This window comes from Staurois parvus, unplaced genomic scaffold (genome assembly GCF_062004578.1).
Source record: "Staurois parvus isolate SC_StPar_1 unplaced genomic scaffold, SC_StPar_1.0 ptg000149l, whole genome shotgun sequence".
NCBI classification, from domain to species: Eukaryota; Metazoa; Chordata; class Amphibia; order Anura; family Ranidae; genus Staurois; species Staurois parvus.
In genome coordinates, this window is record NW_028317945.1 from 3,766,342 (window position 1) to 3,781,044 (window position 14,703).

The following is a 14,703-nucleotide window of genomic DNA, read 5'->3' on the forward strand; positions in this document are numbered from 1 at the left end:
GACGAAGACAGAACTGTACATGGAGGCCAGGAGAGAACTGTACGGGGGAGGGGCACGAGAGAAGAGTACAGGGGGGCCAGGAGGCAAAAGTATAAGTGGGCCAGAAGATCACAGCATAATACAGAGGGGCCAGGAAACAACATTATAGGGGAGCAAAGAAGGAACAGTATAGGGGGGGCCAGGAGGGAACAGTATAGTGGGGCCAGTAGGGAATAGTATAGGGGGGCCGGGAGGAAACATAGAGGGGCCAGTAGAGCACAATACAGGGGCCAGGAGGGAATAGTACAGGGGAGCCAGCAGAGAACAGTATAGGGGAGCAAGGAAGGAACAATATAGGGGGGGCAGTAGAGCACAGTACAGGAGAGCACAATACTGGGGTCTTTAGCAGTTTTCCTCATGCAGAAGAGCTCAGGAAAGCTTCTGGATCGTATCTGGTGCGCTGACTCCCACCCACCCTCCTCTCTCATCCCTCCCATCCCAGGGGTCTGTGTGATGTCACACACAAACCCCTGGGACAGACAGGAGGAGAGGGCTGGCTGGGATCGGCAAAGGACAGTGATGGAAGTTGTTTCCCTCTGCGGCACTGCAGTTATGTGGGGATGTGATCTGCCCATCTTCTGCTTGTGATGAACAGGCAGATCGTGGCGGAAGCCCTGGAGACCTCTCATGGAACCCTGGTTGAGAAACACTGCTCTAGATGTTGGTCTCACCATTTTACTGAGAGGAAGAAAAGAAAAACAATTTACTGACCAGACTATAGGTAAACATTATGATGTGATGGTGGAGAACATTAATAGAATGTTTTAAAGGTTATACAGATAAACTAATTTGTCAAATTTACCCTCTTACCTGTCAATTAAGGCCTGAGAGGAGGACAGAAACTATCATCTACTGTATCCCAACAATCACCCAACTCTAGGAGGTACAGAAGGAGCAGGGACATGATAGCATCATGCAAACTAAATTGGGGCCTTTCCCTGCAGTGCCCTCTAGTGAATGAAATACACATTTCTGTTGTCTGAGAACTGGATTGAGAAGTACAGTGTTACTTGAATTGTATTCAAGGATTTGCTTGTCTTCAATTGAGAAAACTTTACATAACGTTTCAGAATCTTTCATTAAGGTCTTAATGTTATATACTTTAAATACCATGTCACAGATATATTATTTCACATTTTAAAAGAACATATTTCACACTTCTTTTTTTTTTATTTTTTTCCAATTTTTCTGGGAAAAAACAAAACTGGCTTTGGAAAAAAAATCTGTTTCCCCCAATTTTTCCTGGCCTTCCCATCTCTAGTATAGACTTTCTAATTTGAATAACAATGGCTTTGATGTGAAGAGGTCCCTTTAGCATCCTGAGATGTTTAGGGCTCTTTCAAACGAACATTCCAGTCAGGTCTGCCTGCTCGTATTTCAGGTGGACCCAATCGGAACCTCCATTCTCTATGGAGCGGTGGGTGTAAACGGATATGTGTCTGTTTACACCTGCCGATATGCGATCTGATCTGCCAAAAAGGTACGCATGGGGATCCAATTTCCTTCCATCCGTTGGATTGGACAAAAACGGACAGGTGGTCCATTTTCATCTGACCGCCGATTGAGGAGAGCGAGCAGCTCTGTGTCTGCTCTGCAGCAGTGGAGGGGACACAGAGCCGTCATCTGCTTGCTCAGCGGAGATAAGCAGAGAGATCCCCAGCTGAGCAAACGGATATGTTAAATGGGTCCGTCCCGTGTGAAAGAGCCCTTTGAGTTCCTGATGTAATAGTAGCTGTTGTCTTCTGCTAGCAATGGTGGGGCTCATATACTGTAGTGAGTAATGGAAATTCAATAAAGATAGACTGTGGTATCTCTTGGTACTGAGGTGTAAAGGTGTCTGCATGTAGAGTCTCTAGAGTGTTGTCAGAAAGAGGTTGGACATCCTCCCATTCACCATTCTCATGGATAACATGTCCTCCTAGGAACAGGGTGTCTCACACAGGGTCTTAGTTGTTCCTAGTGAAGAGCTACCACCTGACAGTCTGTGTGGCAAGCAGAGATGACTGGCTAAAGACTGGATAGTGACAGTACCAATGCAGAGAAACTGATGCAATCCCGGAGTGGTGATTAGTGTCACCACTGTACTGAACTGCTATGCAGAGTCCCGCAGTAGTAGCCAGGAATCTGTCTTTGGAGGAGAACGTCAGTCCCCTTGAGTTCAGCTCTGACTCCTGCACCAAGAGACCCAGCCAGTTCCTTGCTGTAGAATATATCTGCTCCCCCAGCAACCTTCTGGTTCCCTAGCTCTTGGGTAGGTTCAGCACTCTTACAGGAAAGACAGGAGGTACTACAGGGACTATACAGTATGGGACTACAGGTCCCGGGATCCTCTGCTGTTAGAAGAACTTGATCCACTCTGCTAACAGGAAATGATGTAGCAGCCCCAGTACTGGGCTCTGGGGGGGGAAGAATTAACCATAGTCTCATCTGTAAATGTCCCTGAATGGCATAATAATATAGCCAGAACCTGGCAACAGTAGAATAAATCTTTGGCTAAAAATAAATTATTTTATAAAAAGTAATGCTTTAGTCCTGATCATAATACCTAAAGCATAAAACCACTATGCAGTCCTGTTAATATCCCAGGTAGGGGAGCAGGATTGAAGTACAGTTTCTTTCCCAGGGCTGTACTACCCATTACTCTATCATATAGACTGTTAATCCACCTTGGTATTTTATATGCAAATGTTATATTTGTATCTTTTTTAACTTAATACTTTTAGAATATTTGCTTTAATTTTAATACATTTGAATTGTTTGCAAAGGGTGTTTACTTACATTTTATTGGTATGTAATGTAGGCAAGTATATTGGTGCATATATTATAAATGTATGTTTGTATGTGCATTTCTCTATTATTGTTGTAAGGCAGGCCACACATGATTCTTTTTTATTATTTTTTTTATTTCAACCAAAAAAAAAAAAAAGTGCTAATTCCACTATCCACAGCTTTGACGTAGATGGGGGAATCTTTCCGTCTGAATAAAACTGCAGAATACAATGATTATTGTTTCCAGCTACAGCCGGCAGCACTGATCATTTGGGAAAAACTCGACAGACTGGTTGAACACAAGTCGATCGCTAGACCAACCAGCTAGCCCATACATGGATCAAAATTTGACCAGTCCCTGGTGAACTGGCCAGATTTCGATCCATGTAAACCCAATCGAATTTAAGGATGTGCATAATGACTAAATTTTGGTATCCGTTTTCTTTGCTCTAAAAAATGAAGTCACGTGCTTAACTGCATTCCATTCAGGATCAAAGCAAATGCTGTTCTTCATGCAATACATTTGTGGACTGCTTTTAGCAAATTAAGCTTATTTTGTTCAATCCCGACTATGCATAATTTACTTTAGTGTTCAGGAAAACCATGCCCCACAGTTGCCTAAAAACAATAGATACATTGTAGGGCTCATTTACACAGCTGCGTACGGTGTATGCAGTTGCGGAGTGGTTGTCTAGTATTTAGGGGGTTAAAACCGACAATACAAACACTCAACACTGCCTGTCCAATGCTCTCTGAAGAGTGACCTGAATGAAGGTCGCTCTTCAGAGAACAATGCAGAGGAAAATAACTACTTGCATAGAAATTGTTGTGTATTTTCAGGTACACATTTTCAAGGGTTAGGCAGTTGTACATAAGAACATGGTTGGCTTATATGTTTTAAATATTCCTGACACAATGCCTGTTTCTATCCTGTCCTCCTGGAAGTTTTGAATGGCCCCACACTTTTACATGCTCAAGCACCATCCAAAGGTAATTAAGGCTAAGTTCACCTTTAAAAAAAAATGCGCATTTCATTTTGCAGGTAAAGAAATGTGCATTTTATTTATTTATTTTAAGCATTGCACCTGCGATTAGCAGATCATGGATGCAATGTCAGGCTTCTGCAGACTCAGTACACTGTCTGCCCATGCCTGCTATATGGGCAGGACGTTACTGAGGTCAAGGAAGATCACTGGGGTCCCTAGGATCGGTGCTTCCACTAGGGCTAGGCAAACTAGGGGGCACACTGCTACCTAGGGGTGCAGCACATGCCGGCACTCTGTCTGTGTGGCCTATAGACCTCTTGTATGAATTCCTAATTTCTCTGCAGAGTCTCCCACAGGGAATGATGAGGGAATGATGGTATCTTTACTCTGCACAATTGTCTCACAACCTGTCCACACACATGACCATTTAGTACATATATATATATATATATATATATATATAAAACAGTATTCCATGTAGCAGTGAAGTGTCGGCTTCCCCCAGGATGGGAAGTGATGACATTAGCCCTGGACCCTAGGCTGTCAGCAGTCTCTGATCGGAGTATCGGTCCGTACATCTCCAGTACACACACTGGCACACATGATCCTCCAGCTGTAACAGGGTGTGCTCTGGTTAACCCTATGTGAGTAGGATGATTGGGGCCTGATATGTATGAGAGGGAAGCGGTGTAGTGCTGGGAAACCACCTGTCCTCACTGAGAGCCGCAGCCTGGACTCCGCACCCCAGCATAAGCCATCAGAGGTGAGTCAAGCATAGAAGGATGGTGCATCATGGAGGTGACAGGAGTAGGAGGGGGGCAGACAATGGTCGGGGTGAGGGGAGTGGATGCTGATTGATTGTGTGGGACGCTGCCACTTTATGAATGGTCCTTCAGCTGAGGGGAGGGGGCAGCAGAGGGGGAAGAAGAAAGGACAGAGGAAGATGCCGGTTGTCTGGGGCCAGTGTAGTAGCTGAGCTCCTTCCAGTGTTCCTCTCAGACCCAGTCACTTAATGCAAGCTGACTCAGGGTTGCTGATCACTGTGTTTTGTAACTCTTTTTGTTGTTGTTGTTGTTGTTGCTGTTGTTTCTCTGTCTGGTTAATACAGTTAATTTATATTTGGTTAATATATATCTTTCCTTTAATATTGGTGCTGGTGGCATCTTATGGCACTTATTTTCAGATTGAAAGAAATTTAGCGGTTTCATGTTTTGTTGATTTAATATTTTCTACTGTTTTTATTTTTTTATTTATTTATTGGGGGAGGGGGGAAGTAACTGGTTTTGCCTAGGGCATACAATAATCTAGCACTGGCCTTGGGGGTACCCCACTCACAACTCCAGACCATTCAGACAATATACCATTTTTCACCAACCTTGGTACAAGGTGTTTCAGGTTTTATTTAACCATGCCCCTGAAGCCTCTCCAACTGTTAATAGTTTGGCCACGCCCATTATTCATTGCAGTGTGCACAGCACATTGCTTTACTCTTCTTCTTGGTGTGCTCAAAGGTGCTCCAGAGCTTTTACAATCCTACCAATGCCCCCTGGAAGGCGCATTGAGCTTCTCCTGTGCCTCTGCCTCACTGACAGGAGTGACTGCAGCATCACACCTGTCAGAATGAGCAGGGTAATGAAAGCTGTTGAAGGGAGGATTCTGTTTTCTCCTCCCTCCAATAGCAGCCTACTGTGGGTGGAAAAGAGAACATACCTCAGTCTCAGTGTGGTGCAGCTGAAAGTGAGGGCAGACTGGCCTTCTTCCTGTCTTGGATCATGTAATATGTCATATAACAAGGGGAGACAGGAAGAAGGAGAAGCTGCATTAATTCCAGGTGCCATGCTGAGACTGTGGTGTGGACTGTGAGTACAACGGGAGTGGGGGACAGCTTAGCTCTACACCTCCCCTCTTTTTTTATTATTTGTTTTTCGCTAACTTATTTTTATAGATCTATGTTTGTCCCAAGGCTTGTTTACCCTTTTAGTAGCCCTCTGATGAGCAATCCTCAGTGGATATAAATTTCTCTGCTTCCTGCCCTCCAGTGCTCAGAGGGACCAAGCCTGATGGCACAGTAGTAACTGGGCACATGAGGTGTTCCCAGGAGATGGGCCTTCCAATATTGTATGTGGTGCACGGGCTGACAATAAGGCACAGTGGCCCGGAGGATTGTCCTTCCAGTGGAGTGCGTCCATTACCTTTATGCACCTGAACCTTCAGACCAAAGATTCCTGCAGCAGTGGCGGCTCTTTAATTTGGCAAATTAGGCGGTCGCCTAAGACCTTACATTCACAGGGGCTTCGTGGCCACCTAACTTGTCTTGCAAACGCCAGGGCTTTTTTTTCTGGGCTGGCCTAGAGAGCAGCCACAAAGTGAGCTGGTGGCCGCTGTGCTGCTGCATAAGCCTGTGATTGGTGATAGGGCTCAATAGTTCCGGCTGCAGCCTTAGGGAGTGGAAAGGAAGGCAGAGTGATATCAACTGCACTCCGCCTCTCCCTGCAGACCGGATGCTCCTTGACAGCAGTCGCACTCAAAGCTGTATCGAAGAAGAGCTACGCCATGTGTAGCCTGACTGCTCAGTAATCACTGTGCTGCTCTGTTGTGGAAACAGCGAGTGGAGAGAAGTTGTACAGCTGCTTTGGTAAAGGTAAATAATTGACTGGCATTTGGATTGGCAATGTTGCAGAACAGATGGCTTTGTCTATTATTGCTGCTTGGATGTGGGTCTCTTCTGTGACTGTCTATTAGCTGGTTTGGACTGTCTATTAGCTGGATTGGACTGTCTCCTAGCTGAATGGAACTGTATCTTAACTGGATTGGACTATGGATTGGACTATCTCTTAACTGGATTGGGCTGTCTCTTAGCTGCATTGGGCTGTCTCTTAGCTAGATTGGACTGTCTCTTGGCTGGTACTGTCTCTTAGTTGGATTAGACTGTCTCTTAGCTGGATTGGACTGTCTCTTAGCTGGATGGACTGTCTCTTAGCTGGATGGACTGTCTCTTAGTTGGATTGGGCTGTCTCTTAGCTGGATGGACTGTTTCTTAGCTGGATTGACTGTCTCCGAACTGGATTGGACTGTCTCTTAGCTGGATTGGGCTGTTAGATGGATATATGGGGATGTCTGTTTGCTAAATATATGGGGCCTGTCTCTTTGGTGGCTATATGGGTGATATCTCCTTGCTCAATATATGGGGAATGTATATTTTCTGGATACATGGGGATTTCTCTTTGCTGGATATATGGGGCATGTCTCTTTGCTGGATACAAGGGATATGTCTCTTTGCTAACCATAATGGGCATGTCTCTTTACTGGATATATTGGGGATGTCTCTTTGCTGGATATATGGGGGATGTCTCTTTGCTGGATATATGGGGCATGCCTCTTTGCTCAATATATAGGGGAAGTTTCTTTGCTAAATATATGTGGGATGTTTCTTTGCTAAATATATAAGGATTGCAGTGATCTATCGGCCTCTTGGACCGGTGTCACGCTTTCTTGATGATTTCTCTGCCTGGTTACTGTACTTTCTCTCCTCTGAACTACCCACTATCATTCTTGGAGATTTTAACATCCCCATTAATGTCAACAACCCAGCTACATTCCAACGCTTTAACCTAACCTCATATTTTGCATTAGCACAATGTATACAGTCCTCCACTCACTCTGATGGGAATACATTAGACCTTGTTTTGCACTCCCTACAACCTCACAAACACCCCCTTTCCTCTCTCTGATCACAATCTCATCACCTTCACAGTGTCCTCGTCTTCAAACACTTATCCCTCCAAGCAGCAAACAATTACCTGCAGAGACCTTCACAACTTGAACCCTGCTCCTTTCCACTCTGCAACTGACCAACTCTATGACAGAATTTCTCCCCTGTCCTGCCCTCACCTGGCCTCTACTGTCTACAACAGTTTGTTTTCATCCACACTAGACTCACTTGCTCCTCTAACAACATGAAGCATCAGGCCCCGACCATTACAAGCTTGGCAGACTGACGACACCAGAAATCTTAAACTAAATAGTTAGGCGCTGGAGCAATTGCGGCGTAAAACCAAATCTCACCAAGCATTCACCAGATATAAATCTGCTTTCTTAACATACAATTCCTCCCTCCATGCTGCCAAACAAGCCTACTTTGTCACTCTCATCAATAGCTTATCATCCAGTCCTCGTCGTCTCTTCTCTACTTTTAACTCTCTACTTTCTCCACCTTCACTTCCACCCAGCACCTCACTCACTGCTCACGAGATTGCAAATCATTTCAAAAGCAAGATTGATGCAATTCGTAGGGGCATCGCCACTGCACAGACATCCATCCCACTTAGCATACCTTATACTAAACCTCCCTCAACACTTTCCTCTTTTGACCTTGCTTCTCCTGAAGAGGTCACTAAGGTTTTCTCAGAAGCCCGTCTCACTACCTGCCCCCTGGATCCTGTTCCCTCACAACTACTACGGTCACCCTCTTCTTCCGTCCTATGCTCCCTCATTCACATCTTCAATCTCTCCCTCTCTAACGGTGCCTTCCCCTCCCCTCTAAAGCATGCACAAAACACTCCCATACTTAAAAAGCCCTCCCTGGACTCCACTAACCTGAACAACTTAAGACCCATCTCCCTGCTCCCATTTACCTCTAAACTCTTAATACACCTAGTCTACAATCGCCTGAGCTCCAACCTCACTGACAACAACCTTCTTGACCCTTTACAGTCTGGCTTTTGCTCACTACACTCCACTGAAACTTCCCTACTAAAACTCACTAATGATCTACTAACTGCTAAAACCAATGGCCACTACTCTGTACTCTTACTACTTGACCTCTCTGTGGCTTTTGATACGGTTGACCATCCCCTCCTCCTCAAAAAACTCCACTCTCTTGGCCTCCGAGACTCTGCTCTCTCCTGGTTCTCCTCCTACCTATCACAACGCTCCTTCAGCAATACTTATAACTCTGGCTCCTCCTCTTTACTCCCTCTTTCTCTAGGGGTCCCTCAAGGTTCAATCCTTGGGCCCATACTCTTCTCCATCTACACCTCCTCCCTCGGTCACTTGATAAACTGCCATGGCTTTAAGTACCATCTCTATGCTGATGACACACAAATCTATCTTTCTACCCCTCACCCCTTCAGTCTCCTCTCGCATTACTAACCTACTAAGCGACATATTGGCATGGATGTCACTCCACTTCCTCAAACTCAATCTTTCCAAAACTGAGCTTTTAGTATTCCCTCCAGCCTGTGCCCCCTCCCCTGACTTCTCCATCAAAATCAATAACACAATCATCAGTCCCTCCCCTCATGCCAGGGTGCTAGGTGTAACCCTAGACTCCCATCCTTTCAACCCCAAATCCAATCGCTGTCCAAATCTTGTAGACTTCAACTCCGCAACATCTCCAAGTTCTTAACCTCAGAACCCACTAAGCAACTTATTCACTCCCTTGTTATATCTCGCCTTGACTATTATAACTCCCTCCTCATTGGCCTACCTCATCGCAGGCTATCCCCTCTTCAGTCTATCATGAATGCTGCTACCAGACTCATCCACCTTACTAACCGTTCTGTATCAGCCACCCCTCTCTGCCAATCCCTCCACTGACTTCCCATTGCCCAACGGATAAAATTCAAAACATTAACAATAACATATAAAGCCATTTATAACTCTGCCTCAAAGTACATCAGCAATCTTGTTTCCAAATATCACCCAAACCGTACTCTCCGCTCCTCACAAGACCTCCTACTCTCTAGCTCCCTTGTCTCCTCCTCCCATGCTTGTCTCCAGGACTTCTCCAGAGCTTCTTCCATCTTCTGGAACTCCCTACCCCAATTTATCAGACTATCACCTACTCTGCTCGATTTTAAGGTGATCTCTGAAAACCTATCTCTTCAGGGAAGCCTATCCTGCCCTCAGATAATAATGGAATCTTCTACTCTTCCTACCAGTCCATCCCCCACAGTTATTACCTTTTGTACCACTAACCCCTCCCTCCTAGATTGTAAGCTCCAAGGAACAGGGCCCTCCTATCCCTCTTGTATTGAACTGTATTGTTGCTGTATTGTCTCCCTTTATATTGTAAAGCGCTGAGCAAACTGTTGGCGCTATATAAATCCTGTACAATAATAATGTTTCTTTGCTAAATATATGGGGGATGTTTCTTTTCTAAATATATGGGGGATATTTCTTAGCTAAATATAGGGGGCTTGTCTCTTTTCTGGATATAGGGGGCATGTCTCCTTGCTGGATATATGGGGGATGTCTCCTTGCTGGATATATGGGGCACGTCTCTTTGCTGGATATATGTGGATGTCTTTTTGCTGGATATATGGGGGGAGGTCTCTTTGCTGGATATATAGAGCAAGTCTCTTTTTATTATTTTTCCCACTATGGGTGTGAGTGGGGCCTCATGTCAAAGTTTTGCCTATGGCCTCACAAAGCCTAAAGCTGCCTCTGTCCTCCAGCCTTACCTTTTTGGAGCCTGCCATGGGATCCCAATGACCTGCTACTTGAACTAACATCCATTGTCAGCATCCAAATGAGAAAGGTGAAAGGTGTACACCTCTCTTACCAGGGATTTTGTTCTAATTTGTGCTAGACCAGGGGTCTCCAAACTTTCTAAACAAAGGGCTGGTGTACTTTACGAGGGCCAAGTGGTCAGTGGGAGTAGAAAATGTCCAGCGTCAATAGGGGGAAAAAAAATGACATAGTGCTTGTAGTCAGTGGAAGGAGGAATAATGTCCAGTCATTGGTATTAGTTGGAGGAACAGTGCCCCATCATTGGTGTCAGTGGAAGGAATAGTGCCTAATTGTTTATATCAGAGGGAGGAATTGTGCCCTATTATTGGTGTCAGTGGAAGGAAAAAAGTGTCATAGTTGGTGCTAGTGGAAAAAATGGTGCCTTCTTGTTGGTATCAGTGGGAGGAATAAGCAAAGCCACATTCGGCCCATAGGCTGCAGTTTGGAGACCACTGTGCTAGACCATTTGCTTCCCAAATGAATGCTTCTGATACTCTGCTATATTGTATTGTGCTGCCACCTTGTGGTAAAGTGTGGAAACTGTTCCTAACGTTTCCTGCTTCTTAGCTCATTGTCTGTTATTCTTTGTACAATACTATTGCATACTTTTCTAGAATTTATCTGTATTGTCATTACCCTCATTCTTTCAGTAATGAACATGGCTGTTTGCAGGATCATTTAGCTGCTACCATTACATAACTGTTGGCATCACAATCGCCATCAGCCACCTCAGACAACGATGAAGGCGGGGTGTACGTACAGGGGTCTCAATGGTAACTTGTCCCCATGCTCCAGGGGGGCCCGTGTGGCTCCAATGTACATCTGTATAGGAGGGGTGGTCGGGGTGACATATAGAGGAATCAATGCCCTCAATTTTCCTCCTGCAGCCGCTGAAAGGCGGGAGAGGGAATCAGTTCCTCAACATGCTGCCTCTCCTATCCACCTTCTGCTGTGATCGGGCCCCTCTGTGATCCCCTGCCCCCCCCCCCTTCATCTCCCACAGCGATGTCAGGTCCCCACCTCTTTTCTCCCGCAAGCTGCTGCAGGGGATGCTGTCAGAATGGAGAGTGGGAAAAGGGCCAGTAAATATGTCATTTGCCGGCCCCTTCCTTGTCTTAATGAATTAATGGTCAGTACCGATCATGAACTCTGTCCATTCATAACTGAAGTATAACAAACTGTGTTTACTATGCTTCAATTTGTGAAGGAACAGGAAGCTCTGTACAGAGCTATTCCTGTTCATTTATTCCGTGCAGCTGGGGTTGCAGAGATGGAGATTGAGGGCAGCGTCCTCAATCTTCTTTCTCTGTCTCAATGGTGAAACATCAGAGATCTGTTCAGACCTCTGATATTTCACCAAAGCCCCCCACCGGGGCTCCTAAAAAAAATTGTTTAAAAATACATTTGTAAAATAAATACAATAAAATGGTAAAAAAAATAACATAACAAAAATAAAAAACTACTGACACTAGTGTTCCACCACCTTAGGGGGGACCCAAGACAGCAGGAAGGGGGCCCACTTCAGAACATGTGAAAGGGTCCCGCTGTGGAACCATAATAAATGGTCCTGCAACAGCAGTAAAGGGCCCCAAGATCAGTGGGAAGGGCCCCAAGCCCAGGAAAACTTTATGGTTTCTTGCACCGGGGGCCAAGAAGGTTCTAGTTACATCTCTGAATAAAGGGACAGAGAGATGGCAGTGCCTGCCATTGACACCCCAGAGGGAAGCAAGCAACCTACCATATTTGCCACTATAACTCACTTGTCCCTGGTGGGATTCTTGCTGCAACAGTTACCCAAGTACAGAGGGCCAGATCAGGACTTTGATGATTGGATCAGAAGATTGCAGAGCCTTATCCGATCATGTGAAATTCCTCCCCCTCAGCAGGCAGAACTGGATATTAGAGGGGGAAGCGAGAAGGTTAATCCTGCACTTCCTTCCAGAATACGGGAGATGGCAGAGCACAGAACAGAAGAATCCATTTCACAATACATCCTGGAATTTCGAGAGAAAGCAGTGCAGATCTGCCATAAAGAAAGTGACCATGCAGGATGGCCTGGCTGAGTTGGCACCAAGGGATGGCGAAGGAACAATTCATGGCTGAACTTCTGAGAAATTTGATTAAAAAAAAGACAAACTGTTGGAGGTAGCTCTATCATGCTGAGAGCAGAGACTTATCAATTCAAATGTACCTCCACAGATGTCCTCCACAGGTGAAAAACCCTGCAGAGATGGAACACACAGCTCCATGGGAAATCCAGAAATGAATGGAAGGGGTGGCCAGCTCCAGACAGAGCTATCTGCATTGAGGTAGATAGGAATACCCCAAGAGGGAAAACAACACCCCCTCTTGGATAAAGTGAAGAGAGACAATTAAGGTAGGTAAGGTCACCTTTCCCACACTGGGGCTGCCAAGAAATAGACCAACACTTTAGGGACTGTCCTAACTGAACACTGTTAAAACTAAAATATCCTGCTGCTAGAAGTCAGTTGGTGGGGTGGACCAGCAAAATGATTCATCATCCATGCACGGAAGAAGTCGTGGTAGATTGCCCTATTGTGCATGGGTACCTTTATGGTTGAGAGATTGCATACCTCTTTGATACTAGGTCATATGTTGCTGCTCTGCCGGAAACTGTATTCCAGCAATACTTCTCGAAGAAGAAAATGAGCCAAGACACCATGTGGATCTTGTTGACTTTCTACTCTATAAAAGATGAAAGTAGAATTGTGTGAACAGCATATCATGCCTTTCAACGTCTGGACATAGGGTGTAAATCCAACAGCAAAAGCATTATTTATTTATTTCAGGTACTTATATAGCGCCATCAATTTACACAGCACTTTACATATATATTGTACATTCACATCAGTCCCTAACCCTCAAGGGGTGTACAATCTAAGGTCCCTAACTCACATTCATACATACACATACTAGGGCCAATTTAGACAGGATCCAATTAACCTACCTGCATGTCTTTGGAATGTGGGAGAAAACCGGAGTACACAGAGGAAACCCACACAGGCACAGGGAGAACATGCGAACTCCAGGCAGGTGGCGCCGTGGTTGGGACTCAAGCCAATGACACTAGTACTGCCAGGCGGAAGTGCTAACCACTTAGCCACTGTGCTGCCCTGAAAGTAAAAGGAGACAGGGTATTGGAACTGCTTGGAAGTTCTCTAAGTCTTTGTATTTTAGGCAACATCTAAGTACCTCTTTTTTTCTCTGCAGGTAATTGAGTAGAGGTAATAGATTGTAGGAGTTTCCCCCACAGGGGCTACTTGATAATACTTGTCCCCAGTGGTTGCCCTGACCTTGCAAGCCTCCTGACACCTCTGACACTCTGGGTTCAGACAAATTTCAACAGTATAGGATAGTAATGCTTGAGACACAATTCTTTAGTAACACCTCTATATTAGTCTTGTTCAAAAGATTAGACCACAAGAATAATAAATTTAGGATATACAATCCCAGTTAACACAATAAAATAGAACATTGGCAAAATAGAAATAATCAATTACCAACGTTTAACATATTATACAGTCATGAGTAGTAAGCTTCAACTATTAGACTGCAACTCCAGCAGTAAGAGGGGGAAGGAAAGGTTTGTTAACTTATCAGCTCCCTCTAGGCCAGGGGTGGGCAAACTTTTTGACTTGAGGGCCGCAATGGGTTCATATATTGGACCCGGGGGCCAGACCAAGAGTAGATGAATGATGTGTATGTGTCATCCATAGTAAGTATAGTAATATTCCCCCATAGTAAGCATAGTAATTAATCCCCCATATAGTAATTCATCCCCCATAGTAATTCATCCCCCATATAGTAATTCATCCCCCATAGTAATTAATCCCCCATATAGTAATTCATCCCCCATAGTAATTCATCCCCCATATAGTAATTCATCCCCCATAGTAATTCATCCCCCATATAGTAATTCATCCCCCATAGTAATTAATTCCCCATAGTAATTAATCCCCCATATAGTAATTCATCCCCCATATAGTAATTCATCCCCCATATAGTAATTCATTCCCCATATTAATTCATCCCCCATATTAAGTCCCCAAGTCCCCCCTGTGTCAATTCACTTACCTTTGCTCCATGCGTTCCTCTCGCCGTGTTCCCGCGCTGTTCCGGTGTAGCATGAAAATCTGTCTCCTATGAGGATCTGTCCCCCTCGACGTATCTGCGCATGTGCCAGTTTCAGGCATTAGCAGCCGATCGGCGATCTCCGGCACATGCGCAGATACGTCGAGGGGGACAGATCCTCATAGGAGACAGATTTTCATGCTACACCGGTCTTCAGGGTGGACTGTGAGAGGAGCCTAGCTCCCCTCACGTTCGTCACGCTGCCCCGCCTACACACATCCTGACAGCCATCCTGACAGTATCA

At 45.1% G+C, this 14,703-nt stretch overlaps 1 long non-coding RNA gene across 1 annotated transcript in view; it reads left to right on the top strand.

Annotated features, from left to right (window-relative positions):
* The first annotated feature begins 600 nt into the window (after positions 1-600).
* The window catches only part of LOC149464661 (uncharacterized), a 61,566-nt gene continuing 47,463 nt past the window's right edge, over positions 601-14,703 (top strand). The window contains exon 1 of the long non-coding RNA XR_016312336.1: positions 601-760. This is a non-coding gene — a long non-coding RNA (uncharacterized LOC149464661). The remainder of the gene's footprint in view (positions 761-14,703) is intronic.